This window comes from Halichoerus grypus, chromosome 9 (genome assembly GCF_964656455.1).
Source record: "Halichoerus grypus chromosome 9, mHalGry1.hap1.1, whole genome shotgun sequence".
NCBI classification, from domain to species: Eukaryota; Metazoa; Chordata; class Mammalia; order Carnivora; family Phocidae; genus Halichoerus; species Halichoerus grypus.
In genome coordinates, this window is record NC_135720.1 from 40,017,413 (window position 1) to 40,034,128 (window position 16,716).

The 16,716-nt window shown below is 37.0% G+C and overlaps 1 protein-coding gene across 12 annotated transcripts in view; it reads right to left on the reverse strand.

Annotated features, from left to right (window-relative positions):
* PKIB (cAMP-dependent protein kinase inhibitor beta) overlaps positions 1 to 16,716 on the reverse strand; it is a 138,800-nt gene that overhangs the window by 60,132 nt on the left and 61,952 nt on the right. For all 12 annotated transcript variants that reach the window (XR_013441133.1, XR_013441134.1, XM_036088699.2 and 9 more), the window contains one exon: positions 15,806 to 15,903. The gene's annotated coding sequence lies outside the window, so the exon portion shown is untranslated. The remainder of the gene's footprint in view (positions 1 to 15,805; positions 15,904 to 16,716) is intronic.

Sequence of the window (16,716 nt, forward strand, 5' to 3'; positions counted from 1 at the left end):
TGCTCTAGCAAGAGCTGCAGATTCTGGCCTCTGTGAAGCTGGACTGAGAGAACTTATATTGGTTGTTTGAGTACATTGAGATGTGGCTGAAAGTTAGTGTTTAAGTTGAATTACTCCTTAATCTTTCAAAGCTTAGAAACACACAGCTGAAAAAAAAAAGAGCTCAATAAATATCAATACAGTTTGTTGAAAACATCAGTGTAAGAAAGATCCCAAGAAGCTCTTGCTTAACTATGAAGAAGGAGGAAGCAGCATGCAGATATCCCCAAAACAAGAGACAATCCAAATACTTCTGTAATCGTTCACTCATAAATTCCTTTCACTAAAAACTCTACATATTACCCTCAAAGCAAAGCTAAATTAGCTGCAAAATTACATTACTTTTATTAGCACTGTATTAAGTCTATTCTCTCTAGCAACTTACATTTTTTTCCATAATACTTGTCACAATTAGTAGCTGTATATTTGCCTGTTTGTCTATCTTCTCTGCTAGACTATTACTCCCTCCATGAAAGCGGGTACCATTTCCACTTTTGTTCCATGTCCTTAGGCCCCAGTAGGCCCTCAACATATTTTTATCAAATATATGGTATTTAGCTATAAGAATTTAAAATTCCTGAGTGAAATGAAGGAAAGGAAACATGGAGACCAAAAATTATTTAAATTTCTGACCATATTAGCAGTATAAACAAAAGGTAAACTGACATAAGACATATTTTTCTTGTACGTGAGAAAAATAAATTTAGATGTCAAAATTTCCTTTCCCAATACTAAATTATAAAACTTTTAAAAAGACAATGGTAATATATTCCAATATGTTATGAGTAAATCAACACAGAAAAACACAACACTAATAACTGGGAACAAGGCTTACATCTGTTTTTAGAGTTTGAGGATAAAATACCAAATGTAGGTTCCATTCTTAAAATCTACAATCACACAATAATGCCAGTTGGTATTTATGGTTCTCCTTAGCCTTGGTTAACAACCCTGAACATAGTAGACTTTCAATAAATGTCTGTTAATACAAATAACATCCTAGCGGTAAAAGGTAATGATTACGGGTTTGCCTTTGGAATATAAATTATGGAGGCACAGCTGAAGGACTGGAGGAAATGTCTGGAATGACAACTCTCATCTCCACCCTTTGCGTATATATTTGTGTCCACACTTTCATGTTCAGAAGGTAAAGAGGGGGGTAACAGCAAGAAAAACACATTCTGTTAACTGCCTATCTTGTACCACGCACTTCTCACACACATGATCTTATTCCAACATAATGTTCTGAATTATCTCCATTTTTCTTTACAAGGAAGCCACAGTTTAGAAAATTTAACCTCTTAAGATATAAAGAATTCCAACCCTGGTGTAACTAGTTAGTCCCCAGAGCTTAAATTCCTCATACTACATCCCACTGCCAGAGCAGAACATCAGGAGTCAAGCTTGGGCAAGACTGGGAGAGGCGACAGAGGGAATCTGGTTGTCCTTAAGCACTAAAATAATCTGGTCTAAATTAAAGCACAGGTAATGTCCTGCTGATCATAAATAGAGATGGGGAAAGGCACCCAGTGGAAGAGAGGGCTGCTGATTATTACCAGGAAGCACCCCCCACCCCAACTGTTTTTCTTCAAACAATCCTTTTCAGTTGTACTAAACGGAACAGGGAGTTTAATATAGAGGGAAAAGTACATGTTTTGGAACCAGACTCCTCCTACTCCCATTCCCTCCCACTCCCCTGCTGCCTCCCCTGCCATCCCCCAGTTTGAACTGTAATGCATCAGATAAGCTGCCTTAAAAGTTTCCTACAAAAATCTCACAGCCATAGATTGCACCTGAAATCCTGTCAGAGCAATTTATGTATTACCTTTTGGCTACCAGAGCATATGCAAGAGCCCAGAATGGCCTAACACACATCATTATTCCAATAAACAAGTCATATGAGCTTGGCTAGAAGGTGGTAGTCACCTGGGAAAAATAATCCAGGAGGAGCTGCCACTTTGTTTTGTGATTGATAACCAAATGTTTTCTCAGGAATATGTGCCCCTTTCTCTCAGAAGAGATATCATTTTAGTCACATGTCAACCTTCTTTTTCTGAAGTACATTTTAAACATTTTAAACAACATACCAAGAAAGCTCAACTATCCATGGGCTACCAAATTGCCATGAGACCTGAGTTGCTTATCACAAACTGATTGCTGTCTGACCCAGCAAGCCATAAAGCTGGGCATGCACAGCAGCACTCCAGAATCAACTGGAAGACGTTTGTATGAGATTAGGTTCAAGCAGGCCCTAAAGGCATAAATAAATTACAGGATGAAGTGACGCAAATGCCCATGGCCCGTACTCCTGCTACATTACCTAATCTCTACCCACCCATACCTATTGTCTCAGGAGGACTTCCCTAAAGCTAGTTGATTGCGGAAAAGAAAAGTTGGGCCTGGTTTTCAGGTGGTTCTGTGCAGTATGCAGGTCCCACCTGAACGCGGACAGCTGTTGCAAGGCAGCCCCTTTCTCAGATATCTTGGAGGCACAATGGCGAAGGGAAATCCTCCCAGGGGGGCAGAACTTTGAACAGTGCTGCCAGGTGTCCATATTGCTTGGAAGGAGAAAAGGCCAGAGGTATAAAACTGTCCTGACTTCTGGGCTGTGGCAAATATTTTGAATGGTCAGTAATTTGGAAAGAAAATGTTCAGAAAATTGGTGACAAGGAAATTAGGGGAAGAGGTATATTGGTACTCAGACCACTCTGAATGGGCAGCAAACATGAAGATATTTGCATCCCCTGTGAATGTTTACCAAAGGCTGCCCTCAGCAGAGGAAGATTTTAATAATCAAATGGATTGAATGACCCTTTGTGTGGATACTGAGCCTCTTTCCCCAGCCACTGCTGTCATTGCCCAGTGGACTCATGAACAGTGGCTATGGTAGCAGAGGTGATGATGATACACGGGCTCAGCAACACAAGATTGTACTCACTAGGCCAACCTGGCTACAGCCACCGCTGAGTGCCCAATCGGCCAGCAGCAGATACACACTGAGTCCCCAATATGGCACCATTCCCCAGGAGCTTCTTTCCCTAGGGACCATATTTCTCCCAAAATTACCATCCATGGATTTATAGAATGTTTTCTCTACTATCATGATATTCCACACAACATCGTGGCTGATCAAGGAGTTCACAGCAAATGAAGACCAACAATACTCACTCACTGGTAACACCATGTCCTCCATCACTCTGAAGCAGAGGGCATGATACAACAGTGGAATGGCCCTTGAAGACTCAGTCACCATACTAGTGAGGTGGCAGCACCTGGCTGGGCTCTGGCAATATCCTCCAAGAGGCTACATATGCTCTAAATACATATGCTCTAAATCAACATTTAATTTGGGTGCCTGGGTGGCTCAGTTGGTTAAGCGACTGCCTTCAGCTCAGGTCATGATCCTGGAGTCCCAGGATCGAGTCCCGCATCAGGCTCCCTGCTTGGCAGGGAGTCTGTTTCTCCCTCTGACCCTCCCCTCTCTCATGTGCTCTACCTCTCTCTCTCTCTCTCTCATTCTCTCTCTCAAAAAAATAAATAAAATCTTTAAAAAAATCAATCAATCAATCAACATTTAATTTATAATACTCTGTCTCCCACAGCTAGGATTCATGAATAGGAATCAAGGGGTGGAAATGGGAGGGGCATCATTCCCTGTTACCAATCACTCACAATTAGCAATCAACTAGCAATCTCATTTGATAAATAAATGCAAGGTTTCTCTAGACAATATTCATGATTATAAAGAAAATCTTTTAGAAAGAACCATGGATTTCCTTCTATTGAAAACAGTACTTGGGGAAATAATGACTGAAGCTTTGGAATTTCATAATAGCCGAGTTAACAAAAAAATAAAAAGTGAACATCAATGTGAGATTTAATTCAAAATCTAAGGAACAGGAAACTTTAACAGAAAGCTGTGAAAAGCTAAGACACAGACAAAAGACTCAATTTCCAATTTTCTCTTTTAGTCCTTGGAGGTAGACATCTTAGTTGGATGCCGAACATTTCCAAGTAACATAAGTTGGCCTGAATTCCCCTAAATGATGATTGCCAGGGAAAGGCCAGTGAACACTCTATGTCATTGTAAGGAAATTAATTTCAGCAACCTCTACGCTATTTTATCCTCCATTTTAAGTAAGTTTAGCCAAAAACAACCACCTACTTGCTAATCCTGTCATTTTTACACTCTCTTCTCTAATATATGACCTCTTAGAATAAATCCAAGGAGAGGAAGGAATAACAACACCTCTCTATTGTATGTTTCACTTAACCTAGGCCCCATGTGAGCAGTTCCAACTGCATGGAATTCAATCTTAACAGAAGGTTACTGCAAGCCTTAAAACAAAACAAAAACAAAAAACAACAATGGCAAGGTTCATTACATCAAAGTTGCCTTCTAATCTAACTCATTAGAAATAAAGCACAGTTTAGTAATTAACATGCTTGAGTTTTTCAGTTTTCAAAAGACAGTCACATGAGTCTATACTGAGGGCTATCAAAGTCAGCATCTGTAAAGACCTGCCTGGCTCCCTGCTCCAGCTTCCCTCCAAGCCATGCAACTCCCAGACTGAGGCTGTCACAAGTCCTCTTTACTCTGAGGCCTCTCTCCCCTTCCCCCATAACAGTCTCTGCTTTAATGCCCTGCATAGTACCCTATTCCCTCCAAAATGGGCCTGTACACTAGTCTACCCAGTTTTCCCAGGGCCTGAATTTCAGGCCCCAGCCCCAGCGCTAACCCTGGGGCCCCACTATCTGTGATCAGACCTCTCTGTTTATCTGCCTGGATATCACCTGCTTCCAGACTCTGTGTCATCATGGCACGCCCACCTGCTGGGACACCATCTGCTGCCCCTGGCTGGTCTTCCTGGACTCTGACGCCCTGCCTGTCAGGACAGCCTCCTGTAGCTGTCATCATCCTCCCTAGATAGTAAGCCCACTAGCTTGACTGGATTTTCTCCCATCAACTGAAACAAATTCCAATTTTAACAGCCTCTTTTACTCTGGTAGGCATTGCTGTCCTGTTAAAAAAAGAAACTAATCCATCCCTCTACCAACAAGCTCTTATTCTGATGTTAGACTGCTCTATGCCTATAAAATATTTCAATTTAATAAATTTCAAGCTTAATTAAAAGATAATGCAAGGTCTTTAACAAAGAGTTATGTATGTGTGAGAAGCTTAAAAAGATAGAAGCCATATACCAACCTGTACTAAAGAAACCTGAGAGATGGTGGAATATTTTCACTGATACTACAGAGGTGAAAAGCAATCATCAAATTCAGTTTTCCAAACAGCTTGCCATCTGCTAGCACATTTATAAAGACAGAAATTGAAAAATGAAATAAATGACATTAACCCTTTAGAAGGTAAACAAAATGTCTACACAATGCAAAAAACAAATTCTAAGCCCAGTTATAGAGGTGTCACCGTGTATACCACTATGAGATGGATAAGTACTTTGCCTAGATTTTAAAACAATTCTTTAGGTATGCATACGTGCTTTAATTTAAAACAAAGAACAGGGGCACCTGGCTGGCTCAGTTGGTGGAGTGTATGACTCTTGATCTCGGGGTTGCAGGTTCGAGCCTCACATTGGGTGTAGAGATTACTTAAAAATAAACTCTTCAAAAAATTTTTTTAATTTACTTTTTTTAAAAGATTTTATTTATTTATATTTAATTTTTTTAAAGAGAGAGAGCACATGCAAGTGGGGGGAGGGACAGAGGCCAAGGGAGAGAGAAAACTTAAAGCAGACTCCCTGCTGAGCATGGAGCCTGAGGTGGGGTTCGATCTCACAACCCTGAGGTCATGATCTGAGCCGAAATCAACAGTCGGACACTCAACCGACTAAGCCAACCAGGTGCCCCTAAAAAAATTTTTTAAATGACAAAAAAAAAAAAAAATCAATGTTCAACCACGTAGCCACTAATACTCTGTACACAATGTTTTCAATAGCATAAGTTTAATGAGTTGAAGGTGTGTTGAAAACAAAGGCAAGAAACAGAAACTTAAAATGATACAATCTTCCAATTGGAGATACTCTCATAGAAATCAAACCCAATGAAGTCCAATCACATTAAAATTTTATTAAATAGTCATATAGGCACTTAGACTTTTTATAAATACCAGTTAATCTTCTTAATAACTGTATAGGATAGGTACTATTGTCAGTTCCATTTTATAGATGACAACCCTCAAACAGAAAGGTTAAGTAACCTGCCCTAGAACAAACAGCCAATAAATGGCACAAGCAGGACTGAAATTTGGCAATCAATGATTTGATCCACTGCACGTGCTCTATCTCTGAATGACTTACTAAGACTCATGCAGCTAGAAAGTGGCAAAGCAAGGTATAGAATAAAGATTTCACTTCCAACGTTCAGTGCGCTTTCCACCAAATCTTTTGTGGTGTTCAAATGTTTGCCTAGCGTCAGAGAGACCTGAAATGACATATGGTAGGCTAGTAAATTGCCACAAGCAAAACAGCCAAAGAGTATTATAAAGTGTTGTTGAAATTACAATTGATTGATGAGATTACGTTATGATAGGCATTTAAATACTAACAACAGACTCTTCAAACTAACATATAGCAATATTAAGTGAAGTGGCTCCTTTTGGGGGCAGTCAGCTCACAAAGTTGAGCCATGTTCCACATAATCTACAAATAACATATAACCACAAATCAGACTAAACCAAAGAGGAGCTTTCATAGGTCGGCAGTGTGGATATGACTGAGAGACAGTGTCCTTTCAGCCACCCTGCAGCCGCCATGCCCACACATATGGAACTGTTATACACTGAAGACTTTAATAATACTCAGCAGCTACAATATTCATGATGTCTTCCAGCAATGTGAAGATACGTCATCTGAGACAAGTAACAATAATCAGCTCGTGTGCAGCTCCTGGACAATGATTTCATCTTTTTAAAAGTTATATCCCTGACCTTTTAGGGTTGTGTTTTAAAACAACCACAAGCACTTCCCTACTAATGGATTTTTTCATGACTATAGTTACAATTTCTATGCTATTCACAAGGTAGGATAATAGATTGATGTTAAATTAATAAAAAAAATAGTATGTGTTCTCAAGCATCTGTAAATTAGAATTTTACAGGCTGAACTTATTTGTAAAATAATCAAATTACCATAATTTTATTAAAAACCACTTAGGTGAAACTTGATACTTAACACATGATAAATCTTCACTTTCAGAATACCATATAATTTATATAGAGGACATTAGCAATTGAATTTTATTTCCAGCAGGTAGTCAAGAATACTGGTTTTATTTATCTTACAATTGTATAAAACATCTTGGAACAAGAAAAACAAATTTGAAACAAGTAAAATTTAAAAACTATTTGCAAGCCTTTAATCCAAGCTTGCATTAGAAGTTTAAAATAAAAATGAAATGATGACTTATTTCTCCTAACTCCATGTACTATAAATTATCCAATTCAATACCACCTTACTACAAAGAACGCCGGAGATGGAGCCTGTTTAAAGGGAACTGCAGACCTGAGTTGGAACTGAAAACCCTTGGCTAATTGGGGAATGAGTTCTCTGTTTCCCGTACAATCTTGGCACACCCAAACCTTGCAGCAACAGACATGTCATGTTCATTAACTTGCCAGTTGTTAACAAGAAAACTACAGGGTAAAGCAAAGCTGACAAGTAACTGGAAAATAAATGACCTCTGATCACCAGTGAAACCTGATTTACCGATCACATTCTGCTACCTATTGGGACAAATGGGACAGAGTGCTAACCCAGTGGAAAGAGGCAATAATGAGGTTTACCTGGGCAGGGGAGAGAGCAATCATAGGGAAAAAATGATGGATTAAAGCCATACTGTAACCAGCTATTCTGAAGGCAGGGTATCAGGCATTTTCCTGATGAGGTGGCCCTAAGAATCCATTACCTTCTTTCTTAAACATAAGAAAACATGATGAAAAGAACAATGGACTGGAAAGCTTTGTCTATTTTACCCCATGCTTGTTTGAATTTGAGATTTGGGCTGGGTATTTTGAGGGCTTCCATTAACCATCTGTGTAACCCAGAAAGTCATTCTACCTCCCAGAGCCTGGTTTTGTTGCTGTTGTTGTTTTGTTTTGTTCTTCATTTGTGAGCTAATTCTCCATTGTGATTTACCTGGGAAAGTCTTAGTTTATTTACATTTTCCTGACTTCCCATCCGGCTTAGGTTTTGTCATTTTCAAAAGGTCTTAGTGCTGACAACATATAAAGACGTAAGTTAGAATGATGTTTTCTCCTAACTCATCCAGCAATAACATCCTGTCATCCATGAGCCCGATTTAGGAGCAAGGGAAGCCAGTAGATGTGAATAGCAAATGTCTTATCAAGGAAAACACAAATTTCACCAGGGAGAACAGAGCTAGAACTATATATAACTACATGGATCTCAAAAACATAGTGTTGGGAAAAGCACTCTGATATTATTTTTGTAAATTTTAAAAACACAAACCAGGACTAAATATTGAAATGGTTGCATAAATACATGAGTAAAGTATAAAGTGGATTGGAACAATAGACACTAATGCATAAGATGCTTCTGAAAGGAGATTGAAATAACTGTGGTTTTTTTAATTTCTTTAAAAAGAAAGATTAAGCAAATATTATAAAATGAGATGTGATAATTCTGAAGAGAGAGGAGGGATTTTATTCTTTGCTGATTTTATTCTCTGCTGATTTTATTCTCTGCATTGCTTAAATGTCTCAATATATAAATTACAGAACATGGGCTACCAAAACAAAAGAAGCTAATCAAAGGCAGGCCTGGAAAAGCAAGCATACAGAATGGCTTGTTAATTGCAGCTGGTAAACAGAACTTGCAGTCAACCGGTCTGCTGAGTTGATGTTACAGGCAATCACTAATTGCTTTATTGGCTCATGTTGGCAGGACCTGACTGTAGGATAACCACCTGAGGTTCTTTTGGCCTTCTTAATGGGTAATTCAAATTATTCAGTGGTTGATACCAAGCACATAACTGTAACACAGAAACTGACTGCAACACAGATATAGATATGACAACCAAAGCCCCCGCAACTTTCAAAGTCATCCATTGTGCATAAGCAGGCTCTCCTTGAACAGGTCATAACACATTGTCCAAGGGCCTTTTTGATATAACAGAGGTTGACCATACGGGTCCCTTAGCATAATTCAGAGAGCTAGAGACTGAGCTAAAAAAGGAATCTTTCCAGCATCTAAGAACAGATAAATAATATTCAAATGCTAACAAAATGTAACAACTGACCCAACCTGTTTTATAATGTTGTATGTGTTTACCATTTTTCACTGCACATTTTAGAAAGATTTTGTTTTTATAAATCCCAGTATAGGGCAAGAGGGACTTTCTACATTAATGGGTATCCTTTTTATTTTCTGGATTGTTTAAGGCAGTCCAAGTGTTTCCCAAGATAAGACTCTAGGTTCCCATTATAACAGTACCATTTATCAGTGTCTATTACAGGCTAAACATTTTAAATTAGTTCATTTACACTTATTTTATTCAATTCTCACCACTGTCCTGTGAGACAAATACTAACATTATCCCCATCTATCTGATGTAGGCATTAAGGCCCAGAGATGGGAAATTTGGCCAAGGTCTAGGAGTTAAGCACAAAGCTGGTGTGCCTGATTCCAAAGCAGTCTTAGAGTCTCACTGAGTTGTCTTCAGGGGAGCCCTTATTATATCAACGATCTCAATAACAGATCCTAGAACTTTCATCAGAGATAAGTTAACTAACAACCCTCCATCCCCAGCCCCTTACCATCCTATATATATATATATTTTTTTTTTTAAAGATTTTTATTTATTTATTTGAGAGAGAGAGAATGAGAGAGAGCACATGAGAGGGGTTAGGGTCAGAGAGAGAAGCAGACTCCCCGCCGAGCAGGGAGCCCGATGCGGGACTCGATCCAGGGACTCCAGGATCATGACCTGAGCCGAAGGCAGTCGCTCAACCAACTGAGCCACCCAGGCGCCCTTACCATCCTATATATTAATTCCTTGTGCCACATTCTTTCCTAGTGGTGGAACCATCTCAATGAGCAGAGTAGCTTATTATTAACTTCAGGGAGCTTTTACTTTGATTAAATAAAAATGGGTCTTCCTCTGATTCCCACCCACTCAACCTAGTTTTCCTTCTCAATCACGCAGAACAGATGATATTCCTCACATAACTGAAGAAAGTTAGCATGTCCTCCGCAAGACCTCCCCAAACTACTAAATAAATGTCAGCCTCTCCTCACAGTTCTGGCAGTTCGCAGACCCTGGGGAATTGCAAAGTGTCTTCTGCTGTGTATCCTCAGCGCTCACAACAGAGCCTGGCACAGGGTAAATGGGGTAAGTGCTCAGTAAATACTCACTGAACCAAGAAATGAGAAAATGAGTTTTGCGAACACCACGAACATTAAATGACTATTATTTTGATCGCTAACAATTAGTGCTAAACTGTCAATGACCACCTCCATTCTATGAATGTGTTCCCTTTTCTCCCCCATTACGGGGGTGTCTGTGTGCTCTGCTCTTTTGTTGGTTGGTTGTTACTTGTTTGGTTGCCCATTTTCCCCTCCAGAACTAACCGCTTACAAATAGTTTTCTAACAATCTTCAAAGATGACAGTCCGGCTAGCATGAAAATCAACAAGATTTATTTCTCTGTCTTTAGGGCTGTGCTTGTTTGGGTTTTTTTACTCTTAACACAAAATGGTGAAGCTTCTCTTTTGCTTTTATTATGGGAAGAAAAAGTTCTATACATTTCTTTTGGCTAGTTCCAGGCCTTTTTCTGAGGATGGTCAATAATGTATACATACTAAGTGTATATCTATGAACAAATAAAATACATGCATAAACAAATATTTGTTTAGCAGGGTTATTAGAGCTACGGTCTAAGCGGGATTATTTCTTTTAAGATTCAGACATTTCCAGGCATGTCTCATGAGCCAGCAGGATGAATGGATAAATCTGCCAAGGATATAACTTCATGAATACTTAAAAGTTTTTATAGGAAGGACACTGATAATGGCTTTTAGCCAATCCCCAAACCAAGACCTCTAAGAGAAAAAGCCACCTATTAACAGCCCCACTCTTATGTCAGAGAAGGAGAAACATCTTTAGAGTTGGTAGCTGAAGAGAGTCGAAGAAACAAACCTGATCCAAGGGCAATGGTCAGGTTAGAAAGGAGGGGAAAGTGGCTGAGTGTAGAACATTGGGCAATTTGACCCTGGAGTCAAAAAGCCATCACAGATGGGGAAGAGACGGCAGGAGGGGAGGGTGTCCATGTCAGCTGAGGAACCACTACAGAAAGGCATGGGGCAGGGGGAGTGACCTCTGGAGGAAGAGCAGTGGCCAGGTATCTACACACTGACCAGAGACACTGAGAAGGACTGGATGTGAACAGAAAAAAAGACCCTAGGAAGTTCATGAGCCTACTGCTTCCTCTTTCTCATGAGACATTTGGGACTCGGAGTTTAGCAATTTTTCTAACAGGTTCCAGGATAGAAAATTACTGTTTTGTTAGTATTAGTGTGAATTGTCATAGTCCAAGCTGATATCACCTGGGATATTTAAAATAAAGTAAAACTTTTTTTCTTTATTTCATTGTCCATTGATGACAATGAATTTTGCTTTCCCACTTGCTCTAGGACCTCAGCATTGATAGAGCAAAGCTACTCTGGAGGGAGAGGAAGAAAACAATCTTTCTTGCACCATACTCTACAATAAAACAGGAAATACTTCTCTCCAAATTTGATCATTGTGACACCCCTCTGCAATTATCAACTATACCACAATCCAAGCAGGAAACTATAATGATTTCAGTTTTATTAGAGATAACATATTTTAACACATTATATAAATTCAAACATTACTCAGTGATGTTGTAAATTACTTCTATTGAAAGTAATTCTTAACATATTGGCATATGTTAAGAATTATAAAACTGTCCAGCTGAAATCCCTTACTCTCCTGGAATGTATAACTCAAATTTAGTTGACCTTTTTAGCTGGAATAATTCTAATTTCTATGTCACTATTTGGTCATCTCTGGAATCCCATCTTTATTTTTAGCTAAGACATACTGTATATTCCCTCTACAAAAATGTCGGTAATGCTCTGTGCCTACAGCGGGTACGATACCAAATGACTACTATTCCAGGATGGGTTCCGCTTTATTAAGCCTTCAGACAGTAGTGTATTTGGAATATTAGTCAGAACTTGCTGATCTATTAATTCCCAAAAAATCAAGAAAAAAGAATTTTCAAATTTCACATTGTTAAGCATGCTGCTTGAGTCTTTTTTCTCCTTATATGTACAGAAGTTTTGATATGTTCATATTCAAGTCTATCAAGCTTCAAGTATGGTTTCTACCTTTGATGTCATATTAGACAAGATTATAAAAGTATTCACCAATCTATTTTCTTCCAGTTATGTCTCACTGTTTTTTTTTTTCTTCTTTAATCTGATAGATATTTGTATATTGTATGAATAAAAGATCCAACTTCAGAGTTTTTCCTAACATTAACCAACTATTGGAACTGTGTTCAGGTAATAGTATTTTCTCCACCAACATGAAATTCTGTCTTTATTAAACATCATCTTATATGCTGAAATCTGTTTGGGGAATTTTCAAGCTTAGTTCCTCTGAGTCTCTATTTTAGTAAAAAGTGCTATACCATCTTAGTAGTTGCAACTTTATAATCTTTTTTAATACTTGGAAATGAAATTCCTTCTTCATTATTCTTTCTCAAAAATGTGTTTTCCCTTTCTTCCACATGAATTTTAAAAATCATTTTGCGAAAATCTCGCTAAAAATCTCTTTGTTTTTAAATGGAATTGCACTAATTTTTGTAAATTAATTTGGGGAATCCAACACCATTACAATATTTGCTATTCTCATCCAGGAATACAATGTAAATCTCCATTACTGCTAATCTTATTTTGTGTTTCTCAATAAAATGTTATTATTGTCTTCATTTAAGTCTTACACATTTCTTATACAGTTTACTGATAGATTGTAATATTTCATTGCTGTTATAAATGGGATTTCTTCATCATGTTTCAGCTGTTATAGAAAAGTCAACGGATTTATTCACACTTATCTTTTGTATGGCCACTTAACAAAGTTTCTTATTCTAATAGTTCTTCAGTTAATTTTCTTGGGCTTTTTAGTAAAAAAATGTAAACATTTTTAAGCGAAAAAGATGTCTCCTCTTTTCTAATAATTATAACCTTTGAGAGACACATGAGTTAAACTGCTTTAGTTCTAATCAGTTCTACCACTTACTAGCTGTGTGACCTTGGCCAAGTTACTTAGCTTCTCTGGGCCTTGGCTTCTTGATTTATAAAATGAAGATGATAATAGCTCATATCCTAGGATTGTGAAGGTTAAATGAGTTAATATTTGTAAAGTATTTAGAATAGTTTCTAGCATATATAATAAGAACTTTAAAAATGTTAGTCATTTTTAAAATTTGTTGTATTGGCTAGAATTTATAGAGTGATGTTAACTGTAAATGATGAAATCGGACACCCAGTAAGCCTCTAACATTTTTCTGTTTTCTTGAAATTGCATTTTCACAATTTAATAATATCTCATTATTTCTAAATTACTATGTTGTATGTATGTGTGTCTTATTAAAAGAAATACAGTTGCATTTTATCAAATGTTATTTGGAATTCTATTAGGTAATAAAAAGGAGGAGTTCTATTCTTTAGCCTATGACTATGAAATTATTTTAATAAATTTCCCAATATTGAACCACTTTTACATTCCCAGAATAAACATCATTTGTTGTATTATTCTATTTTGTTGATTTCTACATTCCTATATCCAGTTGAATCAATGAATTTCTGTGATTCTCTTTTTTGTCCTACTTTTATTAGTGTTTGGGGGAGGTTTTTTTGTTTTTGTTTTTTTTTAGTGTTATGCTTTTTATTAAATGAATCAGAAAAATGTTCATCTCTTTTGTAGAGTTCATAGAGAATGGGATAATGTGTTCCTGAAAAAAAATGTGTATTTTCAACCACTGATTATAAATACCTGATGAAAACAAGATACTTTGCTCATCTAAACAGGATATTTTAGCTCCTGCCAAATCTTCCTACCCAAGCTGGTCAAGAACATAGGCTTAAGCATCAGACAAAATTAGGCTCAAATCCTAACTTCACCACCCACTGGCTAAATGTGTGCACTTGGCAAGGTGCATTTTTATCACAGGGAAAAATCATACTTTCCTTACCTTCCTCACATGGAGTTTTTTATGAGAATTACAGGAGATTATGTTTATAAACCACTACACACTCCACCCACAATAAAGACTCAATAAATTATTTTATGTTAGTCTCAATTTTTCTGAAATACAAAATTAAAGTTTACAACTTTATTTGCTATTTTTTCTTAGTATGGAAATTTTAGTTATATATATATATTTTAGTTATATATATATATATAAATTTAGTTATATATATATATAAATTTTAGTTATATATATATAGAAAGAGAAATGTTTTTGATAAAGTTATTGGTATAAATTGCTTCCTAATAAAAGGTACATTTCAATTAAGACATGTTACTCTCTGCAGTAATAAATTTAAAGGTGGACATGAAAGTAAAAATGCTCTGATAACACATGAAAATGAACATATTGCCACTGTCTACATGAAATTACTATGGGTTATTAAAAAAAAAAAGTTGTACTGGTTTTGAGAAAAACAAGCAATGAGCCTAAACCAAATTTAATGTCTTCCACTCTTTCCTGTTCCCTTGGAGCTTCTTGTTCTCATGGGAATCTGAGAGTGGGAGGAGAATGTTAGAACCTTCACAAAGGCTGAGGCTTACTCCATGTTTCCTGATCAGCCATCTGAACTGCAACAGGGCGGCCAGTCTCTCTCTCTGGCTGGGAGAACGCAGCACTAAGAGATTGAAGTGGCCTCAAATATAAGTCCTACCAACATAACAGAATTTTCGTGAAATATTAAGATTGCAACATGAATGTAGCCTCATTTTTAAAGGGCCCATGATAGATGAATATAAGCATATACAGATATAAATATAGATACATACAATATATATACTATATATACATATGAGTATATGCAGAGATCTATATATATATTCACAGTCACCTGCACAAATGGGTGTCATATATATATATATATATACATCATTGTCATATATATGTTATTTATAAATATGAAATATGTGATATACATGGATATACAGACACATATCACCAGCACAAATAAATCTGTTTCTCAAAAAAAGAGTATTTCAGATTTATGTATACCAATCAGTGTCATCAAGAAATATTTGCTTGTATTTACTATGGTCTCTGAGGAGATTAAAATTGACCCAATAGGTAATATAATGACTTTCTCTTCTGTTTTAAAGGCTATAAATTTAAAACATTATTTTGGTTTGCTGACTTCCTCTGCTAAGAACAACTTAAATAAGCACAGCTAAGAATGTAAATATCAAACCAAGCTCGGTCTCTGTACTAATCACTGGTCTCTGGCAAACACAAGATGAAAATGTCTATCTCAAATTCTCAGCATGCATTATTTGCTATTAATTTGACAATAACAATAGATTCTATTAAGCTGCGATTAAACTGTATTGATTTGTTTTCTAAAATAAAGACCTACCACCATACCTCTTGTTGGCTGTCCTCTGACTTTATAGTAACAAAGATATTTTTAGGGACATCCTCAACAGCAGGATTGATGGATCAAAAGCCTACCTACCTCTGTCTTTCTGCCCCCTGTGTGGCCTCAATAACTTGATGGTTCCCAGCTTCCCCCGGAGTTCTCTTGATCGAGTGCCTTTCAGTATACTGTGATCCCTGAAAGAAACAAAGGGGAAAAAAGATTTATTAAGATTAACATCTCTCATTCCTTGTCTCTTTTGGAAAAGAATAAATGGTCCCTGAGGCAATAACACTGTCTAATTTAACAACACAATGCCACACAATTTTAAAACAACATTCATTGTTATTTTTTCATTCCTCATCCTGATTTCTTTTTTATACTCTTCTGATTTATAGCAGGAAGTGGATAAATTTCCTTGAGTAAGCAGTTCAATACTCCCTTATAAATGTGGAGTGTTTTTCTTCTTATTTGTTCACTGTTCAAACTCATCAACTGTATTCTGAGCAATCTGTCTTCTGTTTTGCTTCTAAGACTGGGTAACAAGAGCAGTCACACACATTCTTACTAAATGGTAAAATCAACAATACAGGAAGATATATATTTTTATTCAGCTTTTCAAATTTCCATTGAAAATAGATTCATGAGCTGAGTGACAACCTTTCTCAAATGTGTGATTTTAAAAGCAATAAATCCCCACAGCAGTCCATCTTTGAATTCCAATGCCAAGGAGCAAGGACATTGTCTTTCCCATAATATTTGGAATTCTGGAAGAGAAAACAAACCCCATAAAATTCAGCCTGCATGTAATGCCTTGAAATCAAGAGGTAACTTGAAAACTTGCTGTGAATAGGCATCCGACCCACTTGCTTGGTTTTCCTGTTCATATCCTTTTCAGTACTTATATATCAAAAACCCCTATTTTACAACTAATAATACAGAAAACAACTTGGTTATTTTCATTTCCACATATATTCCTGATGGAGGTGGCTACAACTGATCACTGGGTG